Genomic DNA, 13,547 nt, shown 5'->3' on the forward strand with positions numbered 1-13,547 from the left:
TTCAGACTACTATCACTGTGAAAGAAAATCAACTACTGATCGTAAAAAAAATAGCTAAGAACCTACCTACATATAATAGGTAAATTATACAGTAACTGTATATGAATGTAAGTATATGGTTTACAGTTAGGTATTTGTAAAAATAGTAAAAAGAATTAAAAAAAACAACCGGCTTCTAAAATATGTACAATAGTCATCTTCCCATCGCTCTCTAGAAGTCGGTGTCTGGAGGTTTGTCTTTTCTTTGACGTTCAAAAAGTGCTGTTTTATAGCCAAGTCTGAATAATTGATCCTTCTATTCAAATAATAACAAGTGGCTGTTGTTGTAGGTAAATAATATACATAACTTTTATAGACAATTTTTTTGTTACCTAACTCTTTATCGTTAAAAAACTTCCCCAGAAAAGTCTTAGCGTACCTACCTAATTTGTAGAATTTCTTAATATTTTTATCTAAGTACTTTAAACTAAAATAATTGTTCTACTTCATTGTAATGAGACTTTAATCCTTCACGATAAAGATTGGGAGTATGTGAATGATATCACGAATGTTAATAAACAATGAATAATATTTATAAGTCTAAAATCATCAACCCGCATTGTGCAAGCGTGGTGATTAATGCTCAATCCTTCTCCGTGTGAGAGGAGGCCGCAGCCCAGCAGTCGGACGATAAAAAGGCTGTAGCAATATTAATAAGAAAGTACTTAGCTGAATTAATTTATGTAGAAAACAGCAGTCATTTAAATCTTCTTTGGAACTTTCGAGTGCTTGCACACAACTTTTAGTCGGCCGAAAGTTTGTTTGGGCTCATAAATCTGTATGGAAATGAATGATCATCATCATCTCCCGAGCCTTTTCCCAACTATGTTGAGGTCGGCTTCCAGTCTAACTGGCTGCAGCTGAGTACCAGTGTGCCACAAGGGGCGACTGAAATGAATAACTACGATGGTATTTGGCCGGTATCAGCCCGAAAGTAACGGTCAAATTCGTTTTTTTAAGGCTAAAGTAACAGCAAAACTAATAGATGAAACGAATTTGACCGTTACTTTTACTTTATGACATTACTTTGGCTTTTACTTTTGATGAAGAAATTGGCTGTAAAACCTTTGATTGAATTGTTCTTAAAAAGGTATGTATACTACTATTAGGCCAACTGTCCGCCGCCGACTGTTTAGTCTGTAATACGTAAGTATGTGGGTATGCTTAAACTTCAAACCAAATCTGAATCAGTCAAGCCATTTTAGCGAGACAGAATAGCAATTCATTCTTACACGAAAAAGGTACAGCCTATCACTAAATATTAGACTTATCTCATCTGGGGAAATACGTAAACCGGGGCGTCCCCGAATATTACTTAGTAGCATTCGTTGCTAAGGTGAGATTCCCCCTTGATGCGGCACTGTTCGGCACCGCATGTATCTCGTGGTGTACTCGCTGTAGCAAACAGTAACACATTGCGCGCGAACATTACTAACATGTCCGCGACACTGCAACCTTTGTAGGCGAACCTATAAAATATTGTAAACACTTCTTTTTTAAAAGAAGTCTATGTCTGTGGAGTTTCTTGTCGGTTCTTCTCCATAAGACCCACTCTTTGGAACCATGCACAAAGCTATTGACGTTTCTTCCGCACCTGTAATAGGTCTGAATGCAACAAAAAACTTCGACTATTACTCCATTTTCTATTTGAATTTTGAACTGTGGACTCGCGCCTTAGCATACCTACACATTTTATTACGTTACGCCATGTCAGACAGATTTAAGCAAACTTTGGCTGTTGGTGATTACAATCTTTAGTTTCTTGCTTTGTCATGTATGTCGACAAGTCGAAACCTCTCTCAATAAGACGGTTCTCCCACTATCTGTAGCGAAGCGCTAGATAACAGATACGCAAGGCGAATTAATTCACGATTCCAACTGCACATAGACTTTCATAGAATTTTGTCTGCGGAACAAATGACAAAGTATGCATACATCTTTTTTACGACGTCAAATATCATCAAATGACCCCTCCCGCTGTGGGTTAGCAGCGGTGAGGGAGTGTCAGACTCTTACTGACTAAAAACCGTCGTGTTCCGTCGTAGGCCTTTTATGTATACCAGGGCTGCGGTAAATCGCGCGAACAATCCCGCAGCCTCGATAGGATATCCAGCTGACTTCGACACTAAGTCTGCCCTGACACTGACACTGAACACGACGGTTTTTAGTCAGTAATAGTCTGACACTCCCTCACCACTGCTCACCCACAGCGGGAGGGGTCATTTGATGATTTTCGACGTTAAAAAAAAAGCTGGGTATGCCATACCTTGTTTTCTCGGGAACTTTGGAGTATGTTATCGCTTTCTTTAATTAATTATTTAAATATTTTGAAAATACAGTGATGATTAAGCTTGATTATTTGCGTCAATTTTTGCTAGTCATAATGACTTTTGCAATTAAAGGTACTGTTGGATTTTCCTTAATTAGGAATATCTTTGTGGACTGTCTCTAAAACCTTTGAGATAAGATCATTAATAACAGACAGGTGGTCTGAAGCCAGAAAGTCTGACAAAAGTTCTTACCAAGAGGGCTGGTAACTGGATTGAGGAGGTCAGATAGGGCAGTCGCTCCTTGTAAGCGCTGGTATTCAGCTACATCAGATTAGACTGGAAGCCGACCAGAACATAGTTGGGAAAAGACTAGGCATACGATAATGAGATATGTACTAAGGTATGTAAGTAGGTACTGTTTTACCACAATATCTCACAAAACGGTAGGAGCTTCTAATGTCTACTACTAACAATGATAAGAAAAACGTGCAATTCAAACAAGAGGTTGACAGATTTAATCTTCATTTTATTTCCAATTCAATTACACGGGTGCACGGCACTGTTCGGCACAGGGCATGTATCTCGTGGTGTACTCGCTGTAGCAAACAGTAACACATTGCGCGCGAACATTACTAACATGTCCGCGACACTGCAACCGCCGCGCGAACACATGCTAGCTGTGAACTCGCGATATAGCGTACTTAATTTTCATTATATTTTGATGGAATGTCGGTATGAAACTATTAATAATTTCACGTCCTTAATAACTTTGGTATCCGATAAAAACTAATGTAGCCCGCCTAAACGAAAAACATTTCTTAGAAACTTTATCATAAGATAAAATATATTAAACAATTCACTGGTTTAAGTAACTTTGGTAGATAAATGATTACTCGTTTTGAGTGTAACATTTTAATAATATACTAGTTTTATCTTGTGATTTTGTCTGCTTTTTTATTTAATTTTCCCACCGGGGTTAAGTAAAGAACCAACCTCTCAAGTATGAGTGTGTTCGATTCCAGGTCAGGCAAGTACCAATGCAACTTTTCTAAGTTTGTATGTACTTTCTAAAGTATAAGACACCAATAACTGATTAAAAGTGTAGGAAAACATCTCGAGGAAACCTGGATTACAAAGTTTGAAATCACCAACCTGCATTGAGCGAGCGTGGTGATTAACGCTCAATCCTTCTCCGTGTGAGAGGAGGCCGCAGCCCAGCAGTGGGACGATAAAAAGGCTGGCGATGATGATTTTTAGGTCTCTATGTATTGTATATTTAACTACCATGTTTCTTAGAAGGCGTGACATACAGCCATACAAACTATTGTATTTATAGATAATATTATATTAAGTAGTAGAAGTTTCATGTCCTCAATAGCTCTGATTTAATATGAAACAATAGATAGTGTGGTAATGACAGTGGTCATGATAAACTGTTATGTATTTTTATTGCAAATTCAAGGCAAAGGCTTTTTTGACCTTATTTCGAAAATATTTGTCATGAAATTGATTGTTATTGACAAGAAACTTGAATGGGTTTTATTTATAGATAATAATTTTGTTTTTATTTATAGATATTATGTGGTTTTCAGTAAGTAGAAGTTTGACACTCTCTTCCGCCGCACCAACAGCGGGAGGAGTCATTTGATGATCAAACACCTACCTATCTTCTTCTTCAATCTATTGAGTGAGCTGCAGGTTTAATTACCTAGCAAGCTCTAGTGTCAGAGTTTTCTCAAATCCACCTGACGGCCTCTGACGTGGAATTGTAACAACGACTGCTACTGAGTAGCTACAACGACTCTTACGGAGACAGTCTTTTCATGACCAGGCACAGGAGTGAAAGACCAAAAACATAGACATATGTGTTGATGGGGAAGTCAAAGCAGAAATACAAAGGTTGGCGTTTTGCCATTTTGGGGGCTGTCTTTTGTTTTAACGTTCTAAAACCGGGTTTTGTGAGAATTTCTTAGACCCACAAGGGGTTTCAGCCCGACCCGTGAATCGTACCCGAGACGCCATGCTATGTGGCTACTAAACCAACGAGGCAGTTTTCAAGGATCACAAGGTCCGCTATAATTCGTAAAACATTAAATCTAGACCGTTATTCTTTTCAAATAAACGTTTTCTATTCATATTTAAAACATTCTGTGAAAACATCAAACAAAGCTTTTACATTTACAAAAATATAACGCAATAATATTTTATGCAACTTTTATATCACATACAACGTAAGGTACATAATGAATGTCAGTTTTCTTTGTCACGGTCAAGACTATCAGTTGACTACCTAAGCAATTACCAATGACAACTTGGAGTAGATAAACTAATTGACTAAATGAATATTATTAGTTAAAGATTTAAGATTATAAACAGTTAATATAATTCACTTGTTGGTGATTTTTATCGAGTATTTTTTTACCTACCTGAACTTGTGTATTTGCATTTTATCTATAAGTATGAATAATATAATAAACACGTGTCTATGGTGAGTTTTCTGTCCATTGATTTTCAATTAGATACGTAATTTTGATTTCATCATCATCATCATCATTTTCCCAAGTCAGTTGGGGTCGGCGCAACATGTCTTTTCCTTCCATTCCTCTCTGTCAGACGTCATACTTACATCCACTCCCTTCTGCTTCATGTCCTCTTTCAGGCAATCAATCCATCTTTTCCTCGGTCTACGTCTGCCTCTCCATCCTTCCACATTCATATTCACATCAATTTCGATTTATATCATCTAAGTATATAATAAGTTGCTGGGGAGTTTGTTGCGCCACTTCTTCTTCCCAGCAAGACCACATAGGAAGTGGTTAAGGGTGGGCGTTTTTTTATTCCGAAAGTGTTGATTTACCAGCCTAATTTGAGTAAACTTTTTTGAGTTTCAGTTCATATCTTATTATCATCTCTTTTCGCAAAACAACGCATGTACATAGATTGGTTCTACAAATCCGCTGTTAAAAAATTGAAAGGATTTGTAAAATCTGTCACGTAGGTAAAGCTATTTCTTCTTTAAGGAAAATAAACAGCCTTGCATAAGATAGTGTAAGAACATTAATTCTACTGATTTCAGAATATAACGATGACGTATTGATTAGCTTTCTTATGACTCATCGCATTTCTTTTAAATTATAAAATTGCGTAAGAGTGCAAAGAGTAATTGCATAATGGGTTGCAAGCTTAGAACTTTATTTATATACTGCTTTTGCCTAGACTTTTGTCAAATTTTTTCGGGTCCCACTACTGCCGTTTAGATAAATAAATAACAATTAAAATACATACTATTTTTTATACGTGACTTGTATTTTTTTACCCGGTACTAAAAAACAGTACGAAACTTTAACGCACGAGCCCGACTCGCAGGATTGATTGACTTTTTGGTCCGTCCCGAGTTCCCCAATTCCGAAATGTGCATGACCTATACTAATATTATAAAGCTGAAGAGTTTGTTTGTTTGTTTGAACGCGCTAATCTCAGGAACTACTGGTCCGATTTGAAAAAATCTTTCAGTGTTAGATAGCCCATTTATCGAGGAATAAGGCTATAGGCTATTTTCTTTTTATCCGGGTTCGTGCAGAGGTTTCCACGGGATGCGGGTGAAACCGCTGGCAGAAGCTAGTAAATAAATAAAAAGATAACGTTGGATAATCCAAAAAAATACGGATTGATACAGTTTAAACAAAAGGTTTATACTATAAAGATCTTTTTATTTTTATTTATATAGGTAGATCTTTACTTATAAATGCGAAAATAACTGTCTGTCTGTCCAGCTTTCACATCCAAACTACTGAACCGATCAATTTAGTACATAGTCTAGAGTCTAGAGCCTGAGAAAATACCTAGGAACATAAGCTACTTTTTACCCGGTCGCTGGAAGAAGTTTCCTCAAGAGTCAGGTGGAACCACGGACCGGGGCTGCGGGTTGTTCGCGCGAGTTACCGCGGCCCTGGTACATAAAAGGCCTACGACGGAACACGACGGTTTTTAGTCAGTAAGAGTCTGACACTCCCTCACCGTTGCTAACCCACAGCGGGAGGGGTCCTACCTAGGTACTCTAACTCTATAATCGCCGCATCTTTTTACGAAAATTCACAAGTGCAATAAAAAGCTTGTCAATGAAAATCTGATCAGATATAGGATAAATACATTAAGTACATAATTAATTAAAAACATTATGAAATTATGCGTCTAAATTAATTAATTCTATTATTAATATCTTTTATAAATTAATGTATGCTACATCGTTCGGCCATTTTGATCATTTTGATCATCTGAGGCGGATGTGACTCATAGTTTATAGGAAATCATTTAAATATAACATTTCTAGTGATAAGATTAATTAAACGTGGTCTTAATTGATAGGAAAAACGTGTGTATAATATACCTCATGAACAATCATTTGCCTAGCCTTTTCTCTTGGGGTTTTCCAGTGTAACCTATACTCAGCTGGATCCAGCTGAGTATCAGTGTGTCACATGGAGCCTATCTGATCTCATTTTTGTACCAAGGAAGCGGAACTCTCTCGAAAAATCTTTAATCTGTCTATACCTCCAAAAAAGCAAGCGTGAAGGTACTCAGACAACGCATTATCATGCAAAAAATATTTTTAATTGAAATTCATTGTATGTAAACTGCGATAAAATCAATTAATCCAATTACCTTTAAAAGAAGATGACTATAAGATAATAAGGTAAAAATCAAAATGTATTCGACTTATCATAGAGATTCTTATCTATGGTTTTAAATATTGATTCTTAGAAGACTTTTTCGTAATTGATAACAATTCTAGAGGTGCGACTGTTTTATTTTATTGTAGCGTTAAAAAATAAGTTTGTTAATATGGTTTAACACTTTTAAGAAGGCATTGAATTAGTAGATTCTGGCTGTAATTTTAACAGATTTGGTAGTCGCTACTGGTGTTCAAAAGCCAGAACCACAGCAGCTGTGTTTCGGATGGCACGTTAAACTGTAGGTCCCGGCTGTCATTGAACATCCTTGGCAGTCGTTACGGGTAGTCTGAAGCCAGTAAGTCTGGCAACCGTCTTAGCAAGGGGTATTGGGTTGAACAGTTTTTTTTTTCAATGCATCATCATTATCTACCGAGCCTTTTCCCAACTATGTTAAGGTCGGTTTCTAGTCTTATCGGATTCAGCTGCGTACTGTGCTTTACAAAGAACGACTGCCTATCCGACCTCCTCAACCCAGTTACCCGGGCAACCCAATACCCCTTGCCAAGACTGGTGTCAGACTTACTGGCTTCTGATTACCCGTAACGACTGCCAAGGATGTTCAATAACAGCCGGGACCTACAGTTTAACGTGCCATCCGAAGCACATTTTGAATTTAATATTTTTTAAATATCCCATCTCTAAATAATTTAAATAAACACAAATATCAATTAGCATACATTACATTAAATGAGATAGTACTAATAGCGGCTTCTTTGTGCGTTAATAAAATTATATTTTATCATTAACATCGGTTGATTGCATCTAAAAAAACGCTAAAAACATTAATGTTTTTTAGTGCTTATAAAATGATTGATATCTTAATATTACTGATGCATATCGGAATGGTATAAAATTTGTTAATTTCATTTATGATGTATCATTTTTATTTTTGAAGTTTATGCATCCGTTTTGTAATTTAAAACGGAAATATAAGCGTGTTAAAAATATAATTCGAGAGATGGCGTTTGATTGTGTATGGTTCATTGAACCCTAGACCGCACTAGACTCAAACACCATTTGAGAACATCAGAAGCTTTCAAAGACAGCCTCTAACACTTTAACATAAATAAACGATTTATAATTAAACTTAGATTTTTCAGTTTTTTTTTCACGTCATGGTAGACATGACGTAAAAAAAATCTAAGTTTACAGAACTACTCTACCATGACAAGTCGTGGTGGCCTAGTTGGCAAAGAACCAACCTCTCGAGTATGAGGGTGCGGGTTCGATTCCAGGTCAGGCAAGTACCAATGCACTCTTCTAAGTTTGTATGTACTTTCTAGGTATATCTTAGACACCTGACTGTGTTTCGGATAGCACGTTAAACTGTAGGTCCCGGCTGTCATTGAACATCTTTGGTAGTCGTTACGGGTAGTCAGAAGCCAGAAAGGCTGACACCAGTCTAACCAAGGGGTATTGGGTTGCCTGGGTAACTGGGTTGAGGAGTTCAGATAGGGCGGTCGCTCCTTGTAAAGCACTGGTAGAAGCACAAGACATAGGGCATACTGGGCAGCACAGAAGGTGCCGCATTGTTTGTGGTACCCACCATATTTATAGACCTGCGAGCATAGTCTATTGAGAGACTTCCACACAGCCCACGCTGAGTTATGGAACCAGTTCTTCGGATGGAAGAAAGTCAGGCAAATCAAGTTCTTCTCACCGTTTAATGCACGACTTAGATGCATCGTCTACAGAGGTTAGAAAAGCGCGGAAACTATTGCACACAGATAATATAGAAATTGGAAAAGGACATAGGCTACTTGATGTCTGGATATGGGAAGTAGTTCCCTTAGAATGCGAACGTATTGCTGGTTTACCTACTCCGATACGTATCCCTTTCTAAATATTTCTTACCTTGCTCTCCGTAGCAGTTGGTAGTCAGCTAACTCACAAACTACCTATTCACTTATGTAGGTATTTAATCAATTTTAAAACCACCCACTGGAATACTTATTTTAACACACAAAGGTAACTCACTTTTTCTTTATTTTTAACTTCTAAGTAACTAAAAAAAAGTATAAAGTCACTCAAAAATTAACTATCCAAAAAAAGGTCAGTTTTAGTCAGTCAACCATTTTGTAAGCCACTTTGACAGTCAAAGAAAGAAAATTATTCAACGATTCCCAATGCAATCTTTATCAGTATTTTCTAAGAAATTAATAAGCAATAAGTATTGAAATAAAACATTGTTTTTCCCCGAGTATTTTATTGCGGTATTAAAACAATAAAATATTATCTTTGTATTTTTATATAACTGATTTAGGATTTTGAGTGAGACTCATTTTTGGCATCGATTTTGCTCGCTTTTAATATTATAAACTAATAATATACATATGTGCATATTTAATACACTTAATACTAACATATTTAATATACTTGTAAAAACAAGGGGAGTTTGTTGCGCCACTTCTTCTTCCCAGCACAAACACATAGGAAGTGGTGAAGGGTGGGCGTCTTGGAGGCTGTCTTTTGTTTTTGACGTTCAAAAAGTGTTGTTTTTCAGCCAACAATGATTTTGAGTTTGAAATGATTTTTAGGTATCAGTAACTAGTGGGGAAACGCTAGGATTGTGGGTATGCGTGTATCATTATTATTGTAACCTACAGAAATACGTTTTTTAATATATATTAAGGATCATAAAACTATAAAGGATAACGTAATCAGATTGCACATTCGCGGTTAAAATGAATAATGCTTCAATAATTCTATCTGTTTAGGAAATTATAAAATTTTCGTAATAATTATCTTTGAACGACTTTTTGGAAAAATGAGTAGGTAATCAGGCAAAGTCTTATCAAGCTTAAAAACACCTTTTACTTAAGTTCAAGGGTACAGGTTCGATTCCAGGTTAGGCTAGTATTAGGTGACAACGGGCGCCCCAAGCAGCTATTACCTACTTAGCTACGAACACCACAATATATTATTTCATTATATTTAAGCTGATATGATGATGCTGCCAAAAAGCACCAATGGCTGATAAAAAGGTGAAGGAAAATATCTCGAGGAAACCTGGACTATAAAGCCTGAAATCACCAACTCGCATTGAGCAAGCGTGGTGATTAACGCTCAATCCTTCTCCGTGTGAGAGGAGGCCGCAGCCCAGCAGTGGGACGATACAAAGACTGTAACTGGGGCTGATCGGTCACAGGTTAAGCAACTCTTGGCAGGGTTGGTCTGTAGATGGTCGACGATCTATGTAAGCATATTAGACGAGTTCCTCCGTGTTTCGGAAATACGCTAACTTTGCGGATCTTGTCAGTCGTTACGGGTATGCGGAAACCAGAATTTTTAAAGATCAGCCTTTTCAAGAGTTATTTCGTTGCACGTGTACCTAAATGTATTAAGGAAGTCATGTCAGGTACTCAGCTGAATCCAGTTAGACTAGAAGCCGGCTCCAAAATAGTCGGTAAAAAGGGTAGACTAACATAAATGATGATGTTAAATAGTGAACACCCTGTATATCAAGTCGTCAGCAAGTCTGCGGTATCACGGTTTCCTTGTGTTATCAGACAGTAATGTGTTAGTGTTCTGCTGTGATTATATTTACTGTACAGACGGTGACAAAAGTTATAAACCACTTTTCGTAAGTACCTTATTGGTCCTACACCATATTAAGCATTATTTATATTTAAGGGTTTTATTGATGGAGTGTAAAAATAACGAAAATAAAATGTAACTTTCTTAATTCAATTCAAATTTATTTCAGACTTATTTTGTCCATACTTTCTTAATAAGTTCATTAATTTAAAAACGAAGCGTAGGTAGATATAGCTAATAATGACAATAAATACTGTTCTTAATAATTGAATAACTTGTTATACAAGTATGAGTTTTGAAACAGACTCTTATGTACCAAAAATCAAAACTTTTTTTTTTCATCGCTACCATATTCCATAGAATCCAATAATAGTCATTAAACAAGCTGAATTCCATTTCACGCTGACTGTACACACGTTAACAAAAAATTACGAAATCCACCAAAATCTAATCGTTTATCACAATAATCTGTTTTTCTTAGAAACTTCATATAATACCCTAAGTTACACAAACATACCTTTACATATACCAGTGGCGCTGCTTGCTAAGGAGAACGGTTTAGAGATGTGAAAATGCGTACATTTTCATTTAGTTCCAATTTTCGCCACCCGCAAAGTTAAGTTGGTTTTTCAGTATTATAGAAATTATTGCGCATTTATAAAGTCTTTTGCAGTGATTTGAGGTACTTTGTCAATAATAATCCGATGACAATGTTATATTTACTTGGATTCTGAGAAAATGCCGATCGCATTACCTTTGTACTATCAAGTAATGAATTTATATTATTATGCAAGTTTGGTAGACAATAAATTTGAAATTCAGCATGCATAAGAAGGATTTTTCATCCATGCATATCATACTAATTTAGATATTTAATTCTAGTTTTAATTGTAAAAATTTATTATTTTAATTCTAGTACGTAGTCTAAACCATACACACTATTTTAATTTTAAGATATATATTTTATTTTATACCTATGTTTTACAAATAATAAATACTTTGACTTTGATTAACCATTACGTAGGGTACTAAATTTGTATTCAAAATAGGGAAGTTATTGAACAAAATAGAAAAATACCAAATAATTTCTGCAGATAAATAGGCCATCTTCATATTTTTCCCTTTTTTATATCTGTACTGGGCTTGTATTACAAGAGCGCAAGAAACTCTATCTGTCGGGTTTTCACGCCAAAATTACGAACTAAATACATAAAGTCTAGAGCCTGAGAAAGCACATTGGCCACTTCTCACTTCTAAGAAGTTGTTACCTCAGGAAGTAAGTAAAATCAAAGAAAACAGCAATTTTAAACATATACGTTACCTATATGCCCATATACATAGATAGAAGGTGAGAATAAAAATCTTTTAACCACAAAAGTCACGGGCAAAACCAAATAACAAAATAAATACACGCCCTACAGAAAAACATCAGCCTGTAACCAAACGCTAGATTGTCCGATTACTTCGTAATTAGATACACATCAACACTACTATGTGGAAGCTTATCTACTTATCTATGTGGCTAACTGTACTTGTTATAGTTACTCATAATATGATGTAAGAATATATCTAATGCTATAAAACTTTGTGTAAAGAAAACGTATTCTGTAATGTAGTTAAAACCTTCTCCTAAGTCTGACAAATACGGTTACAAAATCGGTTCAGCAAAACGTGAAATAATCGCACAGAAACGTGTCAAACTGAAAACCTCTTCTATGAAGTCGATTAAAACTCATCATCTGTTGAACCTTTTCCTTTAACCCAACTATATTGAGGCCAGCTTCCAGTCTAACCGGATGCAGCTGAGTATTAGTGTGCTACAAGGAGCAACAACTGCCTATCTATCTGGCCTTCTCAACCCGGCTGGAAATACTTAACGACGATGAAAAAACTTTCCAAGAAACACAGCTGTCTATAAGGTAGCTAACAGTCTAGGACCTACGAAAGAGGCTACTTCTTAGTAGCCTGCTGCCGATATAGTTTTCCTTCCTGTAGCTGGATTCTCATCCAACTACCAGCTGTATCTTGTAAAGGCTGGAAGCCGACCCCAATATTATTTGGAAAATGCTAGGCAGATGATGATGATGCAAGAAGTAGTTCCCTCGTGAAGCGAATAAAAACGCCAGCAACAGCTAGTTCCTACAAATACCTTTGAGTATTATGTCATAATTATAAGTTTAAATTAATTAGTCACAGTCAGATATCAGCAAGATCATTACTATCTACAGTTTATCTGATAACTTTCATGTGTCAGGGAATTCTTTGTATTGTTATAATTCAGTTTTTGTGATGTAGCTATTCAAGAATTTCAAAATCTTAAAGTTTGGATGTTTGTTCAACTTTTAGGCAGGAAGTACGGTATGGATTTTGATGAAACTTGTCAGTAATATATACTTACGTCACAATATATAGCTTAGATCATCATCATCATCCTCCGAGCCTTTTTCCCAACCATGTTGGGGTCGGCTTCCAGTCTAAACGGATGCAGCTGGGTACCAGTGCGCCACAAGGAGGGACTGGCTATCTTACCTCCTCAACCCGGGCACAATATATAGCTTTGATATACATAAGAATATAAGCAACTTTTTATCTGGATGCAGAAAGAAGTTCCCTCAAGGAAGGGTGAAACCGTTGTGAGAAGCGTAATCAAACCATTTTCCCGGCTCTGAACTCTTCAATGATTCAACGTTTTTTAGTTTTCGAGTTTCCGTAAATATAGTTTTGATGTATTTACGGATCAACGGCTGAACGAAATACGATAAGGTCCGCAAAAGGGATAGATTGTCTTCCATAGACAGTAAAATAACGGCTACTTTTTATCCGGCAGCCTATCCTCAGATAGCCAACACATAAATGATAATAAAAACCCCGGAATTCTTACAAAACTATTGCAATCCGGATCTATACGGTAAAAACATTTGAAAAGATTGTGCTAAAGATAAAAATATCTTTATCATAGATAAAATAT

At 36.3% G+C, this 13,547-nt stretch overlaps 1 protein-coding gene across 2 annotated transcripts in view; it reads right to left on the reverse strand.

Annotated features, from left to right (window-relative positions):
• The window catches only part of LOC110374885 (mucin-17), a 57,007-nt gene that overhangs the window by 40,323 nt on the left and 3,137 nt on the right, over nucleotides 1–13,547 (reverse strand). The window contains exon 1 of one of the 2 annotated variants that reach the window (XM_064041977.1): nucleotides 8,897–9,111. The exons of the other annotated variant lie outside the window; for it this stretch is intronic. The gene's annotated coding sequence lies outside the window, so the exon portion shown is untranslated. Of the gene's footprint in view, nucleotides 1–8,896; nucleotides 9,112–13,547 lie in introns of those variants that run through there. 2 annotated transcript variants of the gene reach the window in all.

This window comes from Helicoverpa armigera, chromosome 27 (assembly GCF_030705265.1).
Source record: "Helicoverpa armigera isolate CAAS_96S chromosome 27, ASM3070526v1, whole genome shotgun sequence".
Lineage (NCBI taxonomy): Eukaryota > Metazoa > Arthropoda > Insecta > Lepidoptera > Noctuidae > Helicoverpa > Helicoverpa armigera.